We start from the raw sequence: 19,843 nt of genomic DNA on the forward strand, positions 1-19,843 counted from the left end.
GATGAGAAGGGAGATTTAATAATGGGAGATGAGAAAATAACTGAGGAACTAGGGCAGCACGGTAGCATAGTGGATAGCATTGTGGCTTCTCAGCGCCAGGGTCCCAGGTTCGATTCCCCGCTGGGTCACTGTCTGTGCCGAGTCTGCACGTTCTCCCCATGTCTGCGTGGGTTTCCTCCGGGTGCTCCGGTTTCCACCCACTGTCCAAAGACGTGAAGGTTAGGTGGATTGGCCATGCTAAATTGCCCTTAGTGTCCAAAAAAGGTTAGGAGGGGTTATTCGGTTATGGGGATGGGATGGAAGTGAGGGTTTAAGTGGGTCGGTGCAGACTCGATGGGCCGAATGGCCTCCTTCTGCACTGTATGTTCTATGTCACTGAACAGGTTTTTTGGGTCGGTCTTCACAGTGGAAGACACAAATAACATGCCAGCGACTGATAGAAATGAGGCTATGACAGGTGAGGACCTTGAGAGGATTGTTATCGCTAAGGAGGTAGTGATGGGCAAGCTAATGGGGCTAAAGGTAAACAAGTCTCCTGGCCCTGATGGAATGCATCCCAGAGTGCTAAAAGAGATGGCTAGGGAAATTGCAAATGCACTAGTGACTCTGGGGTGGTCACGGCGGATTAGAAATTAGCAAACGCGACACCACTGTTTAAAAAAGGAGGTAGGCAGAAAGTGGGTAATTATAGGCCAGTGAGCTTAATTTCGGTAATAGGGAAGATGCTGGAATCTATCATCAAGGAAAAAATAGTGAGGCATCTAGATAGAAATTGTCCCATTGGGCAGACACAGCATGGGTTCATAAAGGGCAGTTTGTGCCTAACTAATTTCGTGGAATTTTTTGAGGACATTACCAGTGCAGTAGATAACGGGGAGCCAATGGATGTGGTATATTTGGATTTCCAGAAAGCCTTTGACAAGGTGTCACACAAAAGGTTTCTGCATAAGATAAAGATGCATGGCATTAAGGGTAAAGCATGGATAGAGGATTGGTTAATTAATAGAAAGAAAAGAGTGGAGATTAATGGGTGTTTCTCTGGTTGGCAATCAGTAGCTAGTGGTGTCCCTCTGGCATCAGTGTTGGTCCCACAATTGTTCACAATTTACATAGACGATTTGGAGTTGGGGGCCAAGAGCAATGTGTCCAAGTTCGCAGACGACACTAAGATGAGTGGTAAAGCGAAAAGTGCAGAGGATACCGGAAGTCTGCAGAGGGATTTGGATAGGTTAAGTGAATGGGCTAGAGTCTGGCAGATGGAATACAATGTTGACAAATGTGAGGTTATCCATTTTGGTAGGAATAACATCAAAAGGGATTATTATCTAAATGATAAAATATTAAAACATGCTGCTGTGCAGAGAGACCTGGGTGTGCTAGTGCACGAGTCGCAAAAAGTGGGTTTACAGGTGCAACAGGTGATTAAGAAGGCAAATGGAATTTTGTCCTTCATTGCTAGAGGGATGGAGTTTAAGACTAGGGAGGTTATGTTGCAATTGTATAAGGTGTTAGTGAGGCCACACCTGGAGTATTGTGTTCCGTTTTGGTCTCCTTACCTGAGAAAGGATGTACTGGCACTGGAGGGTGTGCAGAGGAGATTCACTACGTTAAACCCAGAGTTGAAGGGGTTGGATTATGAGGAGAGGTTGAGTAGACTGGGACTGTACTCATTGGAATTTAGAAGGATGAGGGGGGATCTTATAGAAACATATAAAATTATGAAGTGAATAGATAGGATAGATGCGGGCAGGTTGTTTCCACTGGCGGGTGAAAGCAGAACTAGGGGGCGTAGCCTCAAAATAAGGGGAAGAGATTTAGGACTGAGTTTAGGAGGAACTTCTTCACCCAAAGGGTTGTGAATCTATGGAATTCCTTGCCCAGTGAAGCAGTTGAGGCTCCTTCATTAAATGTTTTTAAGATAAAGATAGATAGTTTTTTGAAGAATAAAGGGATTAAGGGTTATGGTGTTCGGGTGGGAAAGTGGAGCTGAGTCCACAAAAGATCAGCCATGATCTCATTGAATAGCGGAGCAGGCTCAAGGGGCCAGATGGCCTACTCCTGCTCCTAGTTCTTATGTTCTTATGTTAAAATTAAATCTTCGGAGCGCAATGTATTGTTTTGAAACTGTTGGGTTCCTCACTTCCCCTCCGCGACTTAAAGGCCTGTCTCCATTAAAGATCCATGGACAAAAATGACAAGACAAAGTAAAAGAAATAGGAAATGAGGGAATCAACAGGGTCCTTACACTTGATAGCATTGTTGATAACGCCTTGCTGATGATGAACAATAGACTGATGGGGCAGGGATTGGTCGGGTTGGATCTGCCCTGCCTTCGGTGGACAGAAAACCTCTGGAATTTCTCAAAAAATGATTGAGCGTCAATGCGCCTCATTTCAGACAAGACCAATCTTTCACAGATAACTGCTGGTGCACTCCCACTCAACATTCCCGACAAGTAAGTGTTCACGAAAGTCAACATGGATTTGTGATGGGTAGCTCTGGTCAGACTAATCTGGGTTGGGCTTTGTGAGGAGGTCACAAATGTGGTGGACAGGCCGTGTCAGCTTCCAGAAGATGTTAGAAAAAGTCTGCAGGTGCCCTCGAAGTAGCCATTTGGAGTATTGTAAGCAGTTTTGGGCCCCATATCGAAGGAAGGATGTGCTGGTCCAGAGGAGGTTCAGACGAATGATCCCTGGATTGAATAACTTGTCGTATGAGGAACGTTTGAGGACTCTGGGTCTGTACTCATTGGAGTTTAGAAGGATGAGAGGGGACCTTATTGAAACGTACAAGACACTATGAGGCCTGGACAGAGTGGACGTGGAGAGGATGTTTCCATTTGGACGAAAAACTTGAACCAGATGCAGCCCTTGTTATCTCAGTGTGCTTAACATGACAGACACCATCTCAGACTAAAGGGACGATCCTTTAAAACTGAGATGAGGAGGAATTTCTTCAGCCAGAGGGGGGTGAATCTGTGGAACTCTTTGCCGCAGAAGGCTGTGGAGGCCAATTCACTGAGTGTCTTTAAGACAGAGATGGTTAGGTTCCTGATTAATAAGGGGATCAGGGGTTATGGGGAGAAGGCAGGAGAACGGGGATGAGAAAAATATCAGCCATGATTGAATGGCGGAGCAGACTCGATGGGCCAAGTGGCCTAATTCTGCTCCAATGTCTTATGGTCTTCTGGTCTTAATGACTGCAAATATAAAACTTACTATCATTGATAATCAAAGGGTGGCGCGGTCGCGCAGTGGTTAGCACTACTGCCTCACGGCGCCGAGGACCCAGGTTCAATTTCGGCTCTGAGTCACTGTCCGTGTGGAGTTTGCACATTCTCCCCGTGTCTGCGTGGATCTCACCCCCACAACCCAAAGATGTGCTGGCTAGGTGGATTGGCCATGCTAAATTGGCCCTTAATTGGAAATTTTTAAAAAAAATTATTGATAATTTTCATGATGGTTAATAATAGCACAAATGAGACATTGTACTCACAGACAGGTAGGAAATAGGGAATTGAGATGAATTGATGTGTGACTGGACAGAAGTATCTAGTAGACACCCCACGTACCACAGACCACCCCCCCCCCCACCCGCTCACCACAGTTCCCTCTCGTACAATCGCCTCATTCACCCGAGTCTCCACTGTGGTGATGTGCATCACTGTAGACACCAAGGGGTTAATGTAAGTACACGTAGACTAGCTAGACACTGGAGGGAGCACCAGAGACATGACACATAGAAACTCAACCAATAGGTCAGTAAGATAGGACATGAGCAATGGGCATTCACGATATACACAGAGGTGACATTACCACGGGGGGGCATTACACCAACAATAAAGGACACAACACACATGATCTTCCTCTTTCCAGTGGAGACACTCAGTGAGTACAGACACAGGGTTGATTCAACGTCACACCCACCACATGGATTGTAGCAGACTGGTTTGTCAGTCTGAGTAGCTATAGAAGGATTAACAGTAGTGGCGAACCAGAGTAGGAGAATTGTAAATAGTTCAATAAACGTGTTGAAGTTATCTCCACGTCTGAACCTTCCTTTGTCAGAGTGAACATCAAGGAAGCCGCTTATGCTACGCCTAGAGCATAACAAAACATCCACCACTACAATCACCTCATTCGCTACAGTCTCCCCACTCTCAAGTCTCCTCACTCACTACATTCTCCCTGTTCCTTCTTGTTTTCCTGCTCACCTATCTCTATTCTCCAAATGATATGGTCAAGCAGCATGGAGAACACCGCAATCACCTCTCTGTCTTTACAGATCCTTTTTGGAGTCCTGGCACATTGTCAGAATAAAATCAATTTGTAGTTGCTATACTTTGTCAGTGTCTAAATTATTTTAACTCTGGTTTTTTGATCATGTGTTCCCAGCATTTCAAGTTTCCTTTCGGATCCAGCTTGAATCATAAAGATTTTCTTTGTTAGAATGACTAAAATTAGCACCAAAAATTTCTACTTTTCTGTTTAAACTGAGTCAATGATTTTTCTTTTATAACAACGCTGATTTCATTCCAGTCCAAATGCCTGGACTGGAAGTAAGGAAGATATCAGAGCAAAACCCATCCTTCAGGAGCCGAATGGGCTGTGACAAACTTGTCAAAGTTAGCTTCCAAAATACATATGGTTTAGAAGTGTATCTGTCAAAGCGATTGGCGGCAATGTTTGTTATGTTAATAAATCCAGTTTTTACTGTATTACGCAGAGTGCTCAGGAGAAACCGTCATCCTCACTCTCACTCCTCACTCTCAAAAACTGCGGCTGTTTAGCACAGGGCTAAATCGCTGGCTTTGAAAGCAGACCAAGGCAGGCCAGCAGCACGGTTCGATTCCTGTAACAGCCTCCCTGAACAGGCGCCGGAATGTGGCGACAAGGGGCTTTTCACAGTAACTTCATTTGAAGCCTACTCGTGACAATAAGCCATTTTCATTTCATTTCATTTTATCCTGACTATTGTCACCTGCATCATATCATTGTGGTAGAGGACACAGGGAGTTCCCCTTTTGTCCTAAAACTCTACACCCCCGAGTCAGCCAGATAAACCCAGGGGCAATACTGTGATGGAAGCCAGAGCAGGAACAGTTAATCATTCACGCTTCAGTACCAGTGGTAATAATGCTCAGCAGTCCCCTTAGTACCTGGACTACTGAGACATTCTAGATACCAACAGAGGACATGTCGAGAGTCAGGTACTTCCCTGTGTTTTATTACCTCAATAACTGAAGGCCTGGCTCATTATACGCTTCAGTAAGTACGCCTCGGTTGGAACCCACCAGGGAGGCAGAGATGTGAGTGTTGCTGTGCTCAGTACTGATGCGAGTCCCACAGAGCTCTGCAGTGGGAACTTATTACTTTGTATGGGATTGAGTTGTCAATTGCTTTCCTTGATATTCAATCCCTGAGGAACAAGTAATGTAGCATTTGCTTTACTTCAAGGCAATCAATTCTTTGAGGGTGGAATTCCTCTTTGCATTCCACCTAGCCAATGCTTAGTGTATAATAACACACAGCCATTTTATGCATGGGCTACTATTTATTGTCCTCAACTCTGTTGAAATCCCTCTGGAGGGTAATAGGACGTGGTGCACAGGCATAGCATAAACAGAGGTTGGGTACATTCAAATGTACTTGTATTTCCCTTGCCAATTGCAGTCATTACCAAGGGAAGAATATGACCTTGGAATGGAGAGGGTCACAGAGGTCACTCTGGAAACAGGGCAAAAGAAAACATTTGCTGCCCGCAGCAGCTTGGGACCGTCAGGAAGCACGGTGTTGATGAAGTGTTGCTTCGGAGGCGTGGTCCCATCGGGATGAATCAATCGATTATCAAAGCAACAAGTCTTTCTCAAAGAACGAAGTTACTCCAGTGCCATTGGGCTGGAGTAGGTTGGCCGATTTGACCTCACTGATAGATTGTACCACCTCCAGAAAGCAGACATCCAGGTACAGGAGCACCGTACAGCTGCATTGCTAAAGCATCGACTGTAACCTGTTGCCCAGCACCCTCATATACTCTGTTTAAACCATTATGGAATTTCTCGGCCGTCTCCTTCTATTCCACTGTCTCCCCCTCCTGATTTGATATAGAAACATAGAACCAGACAGCTTCGAAAGAGGCCATTCAGCCCAACATGTCTTTGCAACCTCCTTGAAAGGACTATCCAATTAGCCCCACTCTCCCGCTCTTTCTCCACAGTACTGTAATTTTTTTCCTTTCATGGGACGTGCCAGACCAGCATTTATTGTCCATCCCTAATTGCCTTTGAAGGGGCAGTTAAGGGTCAACCACATTGGGCGGGATTCTCCAGCTATTCGCTGCTGGTGGGATTCCCCCAACCCCCCTGTGTAAAGCCCGAATCAGCCGTACTCCCCTTCTTACCACCTTTTCACTATTTATATGCCTACTGAAGACTTTGGGATTCCCCTTTATGTTAGCTGTCAGTCTTTTCTTATAATCCCTCTTCACTTCTCTCATGTTCTTTTTCACCTCCCCTCTGAACCTTCTACATTCCTCTTGGCTCTCAACTTTTTTTTCTATCTAACACTGTTATTTTAATTTCAATCTCCTTTTTCATCCAGTGAACTCTAGATTTATTTGGCCTACCTTTCCCTTTTAAGTGACTATACCTTAAAGGAGGATGAGAGGCGACTTAATAGAGGTTTAGAAGATGATGAGGGGGATAGATAGAGTGGACGTTCAGAGACTATTTCCTCGGGTGGATGTAGCTGTTACAAGGGGGCATAACTATAAGGTTCAGGGTGGGAGATATAGGAGGGATATCCGAGGGAGGTTCTTTACTCGGAGAGTGGTTAGGGTGTGGAATGGACTGCCTGCTGTGATAGTGGAGTCGGACACTTTAGGAACTTTCAAGCAGTTATTGGATAGGCACATGGAGCACACCAGAATGATAGGGAGTGGGATAGCTTGATCTTGGTTTCAGACAAGGCACGGCACAACATCGAGGGCCGAAGGGCCTGTTCTGTGCTGTACTATTCTATGTTCTATATCTCCGTTGCAAGAAAACTACCACAACTGTCACAAATGGTGCTTCTGGTAGGTCTTCCTTTTCCTGAAACAAGCGTGATTGTCAGGGTGCCCAACCATGGCTGACCCACCTCCCGCACCTCTGCCTTCACCCCTTCCCCCTCTCCAAGAGCCATGCTAGGTCCCCTTGTCCTCACTGTTCACCCCACCAGCCTGCATAATTCAAAGGATCTCCTTCCGTCATTTCCATTAATCCAGCATGATACCAGCATCAAACACATCTTCTCCTCACCTCCCCGTGTCAACATTCCGCAATGACCGTTCCCTCTCAACAGAAGATGCCCCTTTATCTCCCTCCTCCTCACTGTCCAAGGGGCCAAACACTCCTGTCAGGTGAAGCTGCATTTAGTCTTTGTGGGCTTGCGGTAAAGCGAAGTGCTGAGGTGACTGTCCTTGATGGAGATGAGTGTGTCCAAGAATGCAACCGACTTTGGAGAGTAGTCCATGGTGAGCCTGACAGTGGGATGGAACTTATTGATCTCATCGTGTAGTTGTTTCAGTGATTCTTCACCGTGGGTCCAAAGGAAAAAAATGTAATCGATGTATCTGGTGTATAACATCGGTTGAAGGTCCTGTGCGGTGAGGAGGTCTTGTTCAAACTTGTGCATGAAGATGTTGGCATATTGAGGTGCGAATTTGGTCCTCATGGCTGTTCTGTGTGTCTGGATGAAGAACTTATCGAAGGTGAAGACGTTGTGATCCAGAATGAAGCGGATGAGTTGCAGAATTGCATCTGGAGATTGGCAGTTGTTGGTGTTGAGTACTGAAGCTGTTGCAGCAATGACGTCGCCATGGGGGATGCTGGTGTAGAGTGCCGGGATGTCCATTGTGACGAGGAATGTTCCTGGTTCATCTGGTTGATGAGTGTTGAGTTTCTGTAAGAAGTCCGTCGTGTCGCAACAGAAGCTGGGTGTACCTTGTACGATGGGTTTCAAGATGCCCTCAATGTAGCCAGAGAGGTTCTCACACAGGGTCCCATTGCTGAAACGATAGGACGGCCTGGTGTGTTGTCCTGGTGTATTTTCGGGAGGCAGTAGAGATCTCGCAGGGAGTATGTGGGATGAGAGCACATGGAGTGCTCTGAAGGTCTGGATCAAGGTCTTAATCAGTCTTTTGAGTTGGCGGATGTGTTCCTTGGTCGGATCTGTGGGTAACTGTCTGAAGTGTTCCTGGTTGTTGAGTTGTCGATATACTTCTTTGCAGTAGTCCGTTCTGTTCAGTATGACAGTGGCCCCTAAGGACGGTAACCTGAGCACTTCGCTTTACCGCAAGCCCACGGATAACCTCACGATGCTCCACTTCTCCAGCTTCCACCCTAAACACATTAAAGAAGCCATCCCCTATGGACAAGCTCTCCGTATGCACAGGATCTGCTCAGACGAGGAGCAGCGCAACAGACATCTACAGATGCTGAAAGATGCCATCGTACGAACGGGATATGACGCTCGACTCATCGATCAACAGTTCCAACACGCCACAGCAAAAAACCGCAACCACCTCCTGAGAAGACAAACATGGGACACAACACCAGTAAGAAGTCTTACAACACCAGGTTAAAGTCCAACATGTTTGTTTCAAACGCTAGCTTACGGAGCCCTGCTCCTTGCTCACCTGAGGAGCAGTATTCGGAAAGCTAGTGTTTGAAACAAACATGTTGGACTTTAACCTGGTGTTGTAAGACTTCTTACTGTGCTCACCCCAGTCCAACGCCGGCATCACCACATCATGGGACACAACCGACAGAGTACCCTTCGTCGTCCAGTACTTCCCCAGAGCGGAGAAAAAACAACATCTTCTTCGCAGCCTTCAACACGTCATCGATGAAGATGAACATCTTGCGAAGGTCATCACCACACCCTCATTACTTGCCTTCAAACAACCGTGCAACCTCAAACGAATCATTGTTTGCAGCAAACTACCCAGCCTTCAGAACAGCAACCACAACACCACACAACTCTGCCATGGCAATCTCTGCAAGACGCGCCAAATCATCGAGATGGATACCACCATTACACGTGAGAACACCACCCACCAGGTACGCGGTACATACTTGTGCGACTCGGCCAACGTTGTCTACCTCATACATTGCAGGAAAGGATGTCCCGAATCGTGGTACACAAGACCATGCAGACGCTGCGATCTTCGGGTAAGCATTCTCCAAGGCGGCCTTCAGGACGCATGACAATCCGTACACATGAGTACGGCCTCAACCGGGACCTTGGATTCATGTCGCATTACATTCATCCCCCACCACCCTGGCCTGGGCTTGTGAAATCGTACCAACTGTCCTGGCTTGAGACAATTCACACCTCTTTAACCTGTGATTATCCCTCTCTCCGGTTGCTCCATCTGGACCTGTAAAGACTTAATTACCTGCAAAGACTCGCATTCAAAGTATCGTCTTGCATCTTTGACTTTGTCTATATATATATGTTTCTGGAACCCACCTCTTCATTCAACTGAGGAAGGGGCTGTGCTCCAAAAGCTAGTGATTCGAAACAAACCTGTTGGACTTTAACCTGGTGTTGTAAGACTTCTTACATTGGTGTGAAGTACAGGCCTAAGCGCTGCTGGAATCTCCTCCAGTTTTCGATGAGATTGCCCTCCACAATAAGCTCTGTCGGTGGTCTCAGATCCTCCATTGTTGCACTTCGGGGCTCTTCAAGCTCCTGTGATTTCCGCATTCCTCCCATTCAGGAATATATTTTTTCCCTGTTCATTGGATGTGGGCACCACCGGCTGGACAGGCATTTATTGCCCATCCCTGTTTGCCCTGGAGCTGAGTGCATTTGCAGTGGGTATTTTAAGAGGCAACCGCATTGCTGTGGGTCTGGAGTCACATGTAGGCCAGACCAGGTAAGGACGGCAGATTTCTTTCCCGAAAGGGACATCACTGAACATAAGAACTAGGAGCAAGAGTTGACCATCTGGTCCCTCGAGCCTGCTCCGCCAGTCAATGAGATCATGGCTGATCTTTCTGTAAACTCAGCTCCACTTTCCCGCCCAAACCCCACAGAAACCCAGAAGAGGGCCGGGAGATGCTGTGACTTTGACCCAGTCTCAATTTCAGTGGCTTGGTTCACCACGGGGGCCCTTTGTCTGGGAAAGCCGCCCCTACGGTGATGCTCCAAAATGGAAAAAGTTCGAGATGTAACAGGTTTTAAGCAGGAAGAGAAGGGACGGAAGGACAGAAAGTATGAAAGGGAAGTTCTGCAATAGAGTGGCAAGGAAGAGAGATTATTTGATGTTTGGGATGATTGTGCATAAGCAAAAGGGGCTAAAATGATTGGGAAATATATCCCCGTAACTTCTGCCGGTGGATCCTGGAACTCTCTCCTGACTGCATTGTGGGTGTACCTACACGACAGGGACTGCAGCTGTTCATTAAGGCAGCTCCAACCCTCACCACCCCCCTGCCCTTCTCAAGGGCAATAATTACTGGCCTGGCCACTGACACTCACATCCCGTGAAAGAATAGAAATGATAAGAAAGAATCACTGAAGCAGCTGTAAATGAAAATGCCCAAATAAATGGCAGCAGCGTTTATGATCTGAAATTGTGTGCAGCCGAACCAGATTGCATGATGGGAAATTTGGTCAACTGCGACAATACAAAGTGCACAATGATGGAAATCTCGGGTATCCAGACACAAACCCGTGGTGGTGAACCACAAGAAAGGCCATGAGCAAAAGATAGCAAGTTCGTAGCGGAAAGGAGGAAGGAGCATTGGAGCCAGACAGCCGCAGACATTTTCAGACCCTGAGGTTATCTGATCTTTGTGGGTGCAAAGGACTGTTAAGGGGGAGAGCTCCTAGGGAACATGTAACAAATGTGTCCTTCTCACCAGACCTTTGGGAAGAATGATCTCGGCCACATGAGGGCCTTACACACACATTCTAGAAGACTAAAGGAATTGGCATAAAGGTCTGGGAGATCGAAGCCTCAGGATCCTTCGGAATAAAGTTAATGAGTTGACGGCACAAATCATCGTAAATGACTATGATCTAGTGGCCATTACTGAAACATGGTTAAAGGATGCTCACGACTGGGAGTTAAATATCCGAGGGTATCAAACTATTCGGAAGGACAGAGTGGATGGTAAGGGAGGTGGTGTTGCTCTGTTATTTAAGGATGACATCCGGGCAATAGTAAGGGATGACATCGGTGCTATGGAGGATAAGGTTGAATCCATTTGGGTGGAAATCAGGAATAGTAAGGCGAAAAAGTCACTGATAGGAGTAGTCTATCGGCCACCAAATAGTAACGTTATGGTGGGGCAGGCAATAAACAAAGAAATAACTGATGCATGTAGAAATGGTACAGCAGTTATCATGGGGGATTTTAATGAAATGAAATGAAAATCGCTTATTGTCACGAGTAGGCTTCAATGAAGTTACTGTGAAAAGCCCCTAGTCGCCACATTCCGGCGCCTGTCCGGGGAGGCTGGTACGGGAATCAAACCGTGCTGCTGGCCTGCTTGGTCTGCTTTATAAGCCAGCGATTTAGCCTTGTGAGCTAAACCAGCCCCTAGAATCTACATGTCAATTTGTTTAACCAGGTCGGTCAAGGCAACCTTGAGGAGGAGTTTATAGAATGTATCCACGATAGTTTCCTAGAACAGTATGCAATGGAACCTACGAGGGAACAAGCGGTCCTAGATCTTGTCCTGTGTAATGAGACAGGATTGATTCATGATCTCATAGTGAGGGATCCTCTCGGAAGGAGCGATCACAATATGGTGGAATTTAAAATACAGATGGAGGGTGAGAAAGTAAAATCAAATACTAGTGTTTTGTGTTTAAACAAAGGAGATTACAAGGGGATGAGAGAAAAACTAGCTAAGGTAGACTGGGAGCAAAGACTTTATGGTGGAACAGTTGAGGAACAGTGAAGAACCTACCAAGCGATTCTTCAGAGTGCTCAGCAAAGGTTTATACCAACAAAATGGAAGGACAGTAGAAAGAGGGAAAATCGACCGTGGATATTTCAGGAAATAAGGGAGAGTATCAAATTGAAGGAAAAAGCATATAAAGTGGCAAAGATTGCTGGGAGATTAGAGGACTGGGAAATCTTTAGGGGGCAACGGAAAGCTACTAAAAAAGCTATAAAGAAAAGTAAGATAGAGTATGAAAGTAAACTTGCTCAGAATATAAAAACAGACAGTAAATGTTTTTACAAATATATAAAACAAAAAAGAGTGGCTAAGGTAAATATTGGTCCTTTAGAGGATGAGAAGGGAGTTTTAATAATGGGAAATGAGGAAATGGCTGAGGAACTGAACAGGTTTTTTGGGTCGGTCTTCACAGTGGAAGACACAAATAACATGCCAGTGACTGATAGAAATGAGGCTATGACAGGTGAGGACCTTGAGAGGATTGTTATCACTAAGGAAGTAGTGATGGGCAAGCTAATGGGGCTAAAGGTAGACAAGTCTCCTGGCCCTGATGGAATGCATCCCAGAGTGCTAAAAGAGATGGCTAGGGAAATTGCAGATGCACTAGTGATAATTTACCAAAATTCACTAGACTCTGGGGTGGTCCCGGTGGATTGGAAATTAGCAAACATGACACCACTGTTTAAAAAAGGAGGTAGGCAGAAAGCAGGAAATTATAGGCCAGTGAGCTTAACTTCGGTAGTAGGGAAGATGCTGGAATCTATCATCAAGAAGAAATAGCGAGGCATCTGGATAGAAATTGTCCCATTGGGCAGACTCAGCATGGGTTCATAAAGGGCAGGACATGCCTAACTAATTTAGTGGAATTTTTTGAGGACATTACCAGTGCAGTAGATAACGGGGAGCCAATGGATGTGGTATATCTGGATTTCCAGAAAGCCTTTGACAAGGTGTCACACAAAAATTTGCTGCATAAGATAAAGATGCATGGCATTAAGGGTAAAATAGTAGCATGGATAGAGGATTGGTTAATTAATAGAAAGCAAAGAGTGGGGATTAATGGGTGTTTCTCTGGTTGGCAATCAGTAGCTAGTGGTATCCCTCAGGGATCCGTGTTGGGCCCACAATTGTTCACAATTTACATAGATGATTTGGAGTTGGGGACCAAGGGCAATGTGTCCAAGTTTGCAGATGACACTAAGATGAGTGGTAAAGCGAAAAGTGCAGAGGATACTGGAAGTCTGCAGAGGGATTTGGATAGGTTAAGTGAATGGGCTCGGGTCTGGCAGATGGAATACAATGTTGACAAATGTGAGGTTATCCATTTTGGTAGGAATAACAGCAAACGGGATTATTATTTAAACGATAAAATATTAAAGCATGCCGCTGTGCAGAGAGACGGGTGTGCTAGTGCATGAGTCACAGAAGCTTGGTTTACAGGTGCAACAGGTGATTAAGAAGGCAAATGGAATTTTGTCCTTCATTGCTAGAGAGATGGAGTTTAAGACTAGGGAGGTTATGTTGCAATTGTATAGGGTGTTAGTGAGGCCACACCTGGAGTATTGTGTTCAGTTTTGGTCACCTTACTTGAGAAAGGACGTACTGGCACTGGAGGGTGTGCAGAGGAGATTCACTAGGTTAATCCCAGAGCTGAAGGGGTTGGATTATTAGGAGAGGTTGAGTAGACTGGGACTGTACTCGTTGGAATTTAGAAGGATGAGAGGGGATCTTATAGAAACGTTTAAAATTATGAAGGGAATAGATAGGATAGATACGGGCAGGTTGTTTCCACTGGCGGGTGACAGCAGAACGAGGGGACATAGCCTCAAAATAAGGGGAAGTAGATTTATGACTGAGTTTAGGAGGAACTTCTTCACCCAAAGGGTTGTGAATCTATGGAATTCCTTGCCCAGTGAAGCAGTTGAGGCTCCTTCATTAAATGTTTTTAAGATAAAGATAGATAGTTTTTTGAAGAATAAAGGGATTAAGGGTTATGGTGTTCGGGCCGGAAAGTGGATTGAGTCCACAAAAGATCAGCCATGATCTCATTGAATGGTGGAGCAGGCTCGAGGGGCCAGATGGCCTACTCCTGCTCCTAGTTCTTATGTTCTTATGTTCTTATGATCCGAAACCCTGGGAACAACCATCGCAGAAGATGACCCTAATTCGGTGGCTTGGAGACGAGTGGCGTACCCCGCAGAGAAGAGTCTGGCCAACTTGTTCTGCTAGTTGCGGGAGTTAGCCTTTCAGCCTCTGACCTCGCTCCGCCATTTGATACCATTGTCTACATTATACTAGTGACTACAACTCAAGAGTATTTAATTGGCTGTAAAGCGATTTGGGAGATCAGGAAAGGTGCTGTATAACTGTAGGCTTTGTCTGTCTTTCATTTCACCTGCAATGCAGTAGGCAGAGTGACTGTAGCAGTGATGCAATTCGAGGTCCAATGCTGATTCTTTAAGGATAATTCATCACAGAGCAATCAGCTGATGTTAGGAAAATGGCTATGACGAAATCCCTACATTTACAAGGCAATTCAACTCTGTAGCTGATACTACCTTACTATTCTGACTTCTCTGCCCCCAACCCACAATATCCCATGAATGGCATATGCTCTTTTGTGCTCAAGACACTATCCCCAGCATTTGTCAATCAGACATTTACCAGAAGTTTAGGAAAAATGCAGATTGGATTGTTAATCTGAATTTTTCAGGCAAGTTTAACACATGGTATATAAATTAATTGTCACCTTCACTCAAGAACTGAATAATTTTCCTTTTCCCGAGAAGCTGTCGTACAAATTGTGTTATGCATTGTGAATTTACAGCCTAAATTGGAAAAATATAACTAATAAATGAAAAACTTCAACAACACCAAAAGTGTGATCCTCCCCCACCCTACGCCACTTCCCAACCACCCCCCATGCCACCCCAACATGTCCAACTGCCCCCCACCCCACCCAGCCAACCCTTCCAAACTCCCCCACCACTAAACCTTCCAACACCCCCTCCCCTCCAAATTACCCCAATCCCACCCCTCCAACCTCCCTTAACCATTAACCACCCCCATTGCACATAACACAGCACCAAACTATAGATTCCACGTACTATTTCCAAGCTGGAACACCCCCAGTTGCTGCACTGCTGCTGTCGACGTTTGTGCACCTTTGTGGTTTTCTTCAGCACAGTGAACCTGACAGGCCGGCTTTTACAAAATCACAACCCTCAGGCTTCCGATTATTTTAAAGGCTCTGTCTGCTCAGGATGTGAAAAGAAATTCTGAGGATATATGGGCTAAGTTTGCGCCAAAGGACTGGAGGCTGGGGCCTCGGTATTAGGGCCTCAGACCTGTTGTTGTGGCCTGGGGTCTGGTGCTGGGGCCTGGTGCTGGGGCCTGGACCCTGTTTCTGTGGCCTGGGCCCTGGTGCTGAGGCCTCGGGCCTGGTGCTGGGGCCTGGGGCCTGGTGCTGGGGCCTGGAGCCTGTTGCTGTGGCCTGGGGCCTGGTGCTGGGGCCTCGGGCCTGGTGCTGTGGCCTGAAGCCTGGTGCTGAGGCCTCGGACCTGTTGCTGGGGCCTGGCGCCTGGTGCTAGGGCCTGGTGCTGGGGCCTGGATCCTGTTTCTGTGGCCTGGGCCCTGGTGCTGAGGCCTCGGGCCTGGTGCTGGGGCCTCAGGCCTGGTGCTGGGGCCTCAGGCCTGGTGCTGGGGCCTGGGGCCTGGTGCTGGGGCCTGGAGCCTGTTGCTGTGGCCTGGGGCCTGGTGCTGAGGCCTCGGGCCTGGTGCTGGGGCCTGGGGCCTGGTGCTGGGGCCTGGAGCCTGTTGCTGTGGCCTGGGCCCTGGTGCTGAGGCCTCGGGCCTGGTGCTGGGGCCTGGGGCCTGGTGCTGGGGCCTCGGGCCTGGTGCTGTGGCCTGAAGCCTGGTGCTGAGGCCTCGGACCTGTTGCTGGGGCCTGGCGCCTGGTGCTGGGGCCTGGTGCTGGGGCCTGGATCCTGTTTCTGTGGCCTGGGCCCTGGTGCTGAGGCCTCGGGCCTGGTGCTGGGGCCTCAGGCCTGGTGCTGGGGCCTCAGGCCTGGTGCTGGGGCCTGGGGCCTGGTGCTGGGGCCTGGAGCCTGTTGCTGTGGCCTGGCGCCTGGAGCCTGTTGCTGTGGCCGGGGGCCTGGTGCTGGGGCCTCGGGCCTGGTGCTGGGGCCTGGGGCCTGGTGCTGGGGCCTGGAGCCTGGAGCCTGTTGCTGTGGCCTGGGGCCTGGTGCTGGGGCCTCGGGCCTTGTGCTATGGCCTGAAGCCTGGTGCTGGGGCCTCAGGTCTGGTGCTGTAGCCTGAGGCCTGGTGCTGGGGCCTCGGACCTGTTGCTGTGGCCTGGGGCCTGGTGCTGGGGCCTGGTGCTGGGGCTAGTGGGGGCAGGGGAGCCAGGTGTTGGGGTTGTGGTGGGTGATGGGGCTGTGTTTGGGGCCGGAGGTTAGGATTTTCTTTCTTCCCTACATGATCCCTGATCCAATATTCTTGACGTATTTCCAACATCCTGAGGTTATTGGATGCTGATACCTCCTGTCAAACCTCTCACCTGATGGACTGGGGGAACAGGAAGATGAAAAGGTTCCAGGAGATTTGCCGCCAAACCGATGCCCGTCATCTGCAACACATTCCAACAGGAATGCCTGACTTGGATCCTCAGCGTCAACAACACCTCAGTCTGAAGGAATATTAATCCTTGGCCAGGTAGCCGGGGCTCGTCAAAGCATTTTCAGCTGTTTAATTGGGTCCTTAACGGCTAAGAGTTGAGCTGATTGCCTCTGCTGAATGGCCCTCTGTGCACAGACTCAAGTATGACACCAGGAAAGTGCTAAATGCTAAATGCTGCGGAGGATTAACAAGCTCACTAATAACTCGCAGTGAAACGTGAAGAGACACAGATCAGTTAACTCCTTGACATTGCTGAGACAGTCATTTCAGACTTCTGGAGTTTTATTGATAGATCGAGGCATCAAATGATGCTTTGATGCCAAGATATCGCTCCCTCTATTGCTTCCCAGTTTCCCTGCAGTGGGTATGTTTCAATTTATTGAGGAATTTTGTGATGTCTGTTTCTTGTTTTGTTTCCACGGTGTGTGGAATAATTTGCCTCCGACTTGCTGTGCCTTTATCTCAAACAAACGTCTCTACCGCCTCCATCAAATTAAGTGATGAGGTGAATGTGTCGACAGGTGAGATGTTCAAAGTGTATCTAACATCACAAAGAGCTGAGTAACAAACACTGAGAGATCTGCTGCACAGGGTTTGATTAGAAATCTTCCTGTCACTGCTGGCTTGGAGCCAGAGAATCCCCGCCGTGCAGAAGGAGGCCATTCGGCCCATCGAGTCTGCACCACCCTCCAAAAGAGCACCCTACCCAGGCCCACTCCCCCGCCCCATCCCCGTGCATGGATCATGGCCAATTCACCTAATCTGCCATCTTTAGACTGGGTCAAAACCAGGGCACGCGGACGAAACCCACGTTATGAGTTTGATATGTGCGCGGCCCACAAAGGTATCTTCTCGAAACATGTCTCGCAGGGTCAGTGTAAAGATGCACTTTCAGAGACTCCATCAATGAACACAAATGTATTTATTCATAAGATGTCCTTACCTAGCAGAGCTCTACCCCCTGGTGTGGTTACCCAATCTGAGTCCCAATTGATTACCCTTATCATGTGACCCTTATTCTGCTGCGTTACCCTTAAAGGGACAACGACTCAGTCAGACTGAGGAAATATATTGGATTCCCCACGCCGCAGCTTAGCCAGTGGAGCTTTAAAGACTGCCGCAGTGGGGGCCTGTGCATGGGGGCTGGGGCTAGGGATAGGCCTGGATGGGGGGGTGGGAGCTGGGGGGGGCATGGTGTGTGCATGGGGGTTAGGGATAGGGCTGGCTGTGGGGGTGGGAGCTGGGGGGGGGCATGGTGTGTGCATGGGGGCGAGGGATAGGCCTGGATGGGGGGTGGGAGCTGGGGGGGGGGGGCATGATGTGTGCATGGGGGTTAGGGATCGGGCTGGCTGTGGGGGTGGGAGCTGGGGGGGGGGGCATGGTGTGTGCATGGGGGCTAGGGATAGGCCTGGATGGGGGGGTGGGAGCTGGGGGGGGGGGGCATGATGTGTGCACGGGGGTTAGGGATCGGGCTGGCTGTGGGGGTGGGAGCTGGGGGGGGGCATGGTGTGTGCATGGGGGTTAGGTATAGGGCTGGCTGTGGGGGTGGGAGCTGGGGGGGGGCATGGTGTGTGCATGGGGGTTAGGGATAGGCCTGGATGGGGGGGTGGGAGCTGGGGGGGGCATGGTGTGTGCATGGGGGTTAGGGATCGGGCTGGCTGTGGGGGTGGGAGCTGGGGGGGGCATGGTGTGTGCATGGGGGTTAGGGATAGTGCTGGCTGTGGGGGTGGGAGCTGGGGGGGGCATGGTGTGTGCATGGGGGTTAGGGATCGGGCTGGCTGTGGGGGTGGGAGCTGGGGGGGGCATGGTGTGTGCATGGGGGTTAGGGATCGGGCTGGCTGTGGGGGTGGGAGCTGGGGGGGGGATGGTGTGTGCATGGGGGTTAGGGATAGGCCTGGATGGGGGGGTGGGAGCTGGGGGGGGCATGGTGTGTGCATGGGGGTTAGGGATCGGGCTGGCTGTGGGGGTGGGAGCTGGGGGGGGCATGGTGTGTGCATGGGGGTTAGGTATAGGGCTGGGCTGGGGGCTAGGAGTGTGGGTGAGATCTGGAGACCAGTGTGGAAGCTGAGTCTGGCGGCTGGAGGTGGGGGTTAGGTTTGGGGCTATGGTCTGGAGGTGGGGCTAGGGGCCTGTGATGGCACCTCGGGATTGATCTGGTTTGGGGCTGGTGATGGGGGTAGGGTCTGGGGGTGTCTGGAGTGGGACAAGGTTGGCACCTGGGATTGGGGCAGGGGCTGTAGGTAGATGGATAGTTACTGGGATTGGTGGGGGAGGGGGGGGACATAGAACATACAGTGCAGAAGGAGGCTATTCGGCCCATCGAGTCTTCACTGACCCACTTAAGACCCCATAACCCAATAACCCCATCTAAGCATTTTGGACACTGAGGGCAATTTAGCATGGCCAATCCACCTAACCTGCATGTCTTTGGACTGTGGGAGGAAACCGGAGCACCCGGAAGAAACCCACGCACACACGGGGAGAACGTGCAGACTCCACACAGGCAGTGACCCAGCGGGGAATCGAACCCGGGTCCCTGGTGCTGTGAAGCCACAGTGCTAACCACTGTGCGACTGTGCTGCCCATAAGGACTGAGAGTGCGGAATGGGTGTTGAGAGTTGAGGGGTAGAGTCCGTTGGTGGGGGTGGGTTTGGGCCTGTTTCTTTAGACCAATATGCGGGTCTGCCTGCTCTGTGCAGCTGCCACACTTGATGGATGATCTCCCTGTGCATTGTGTCTTGTGCCACCGATACAGGGGCCCAGTGGGAGGCTGTGATAATGAGACTATTGGCACCTCCTTGAAGATACAGCAGGACCAATTTGAGGAGATTTAAGCTCTATTTATAGGGTGTCATGCTCGTCTGCAACATTCGATATTAAATTCCCCAGGATGGTACTTTCTTCGCACTCGATCCGGTGGAGGAAGAGGAAAAGAAAGATTCAAACACTGGCGTTCAATTGGTTAATGTAACCCAGTCAAAACGGAACAATAAACTGACTTCGTAACCTGTTAGTTCGAGATCTAATCATTCCAATTGGCGATTATTCAAATCTACCAATCTCTCACATTCTGGCAAAGTTGTCTTTGGAAAAAAAATAAGCCACAAAGATTTGATTAAATATTGAGTAAAGGAAATGCCCAGAAAAAGACATTTTCAGCTTCCCAGCTTTGCTGCAGGAATCCATTCAGTGAAGCGAAGATGAACA

Source organism: Scyliorhinus canicula, chromosome 24, assembly GCF_902713615.1.
Source record: "Scyliorhinus canicula chromosome 24, sScyCan1.1, whole genome shotgun sequence".
NCBI classification, from domain to species: Eukaryota; Metazoa; Chordata; class Chondrichthyes; order Carcharhiniformes; family Scyliorhinidae; genus Scyliorhinus; species Scyliorhinus canicula.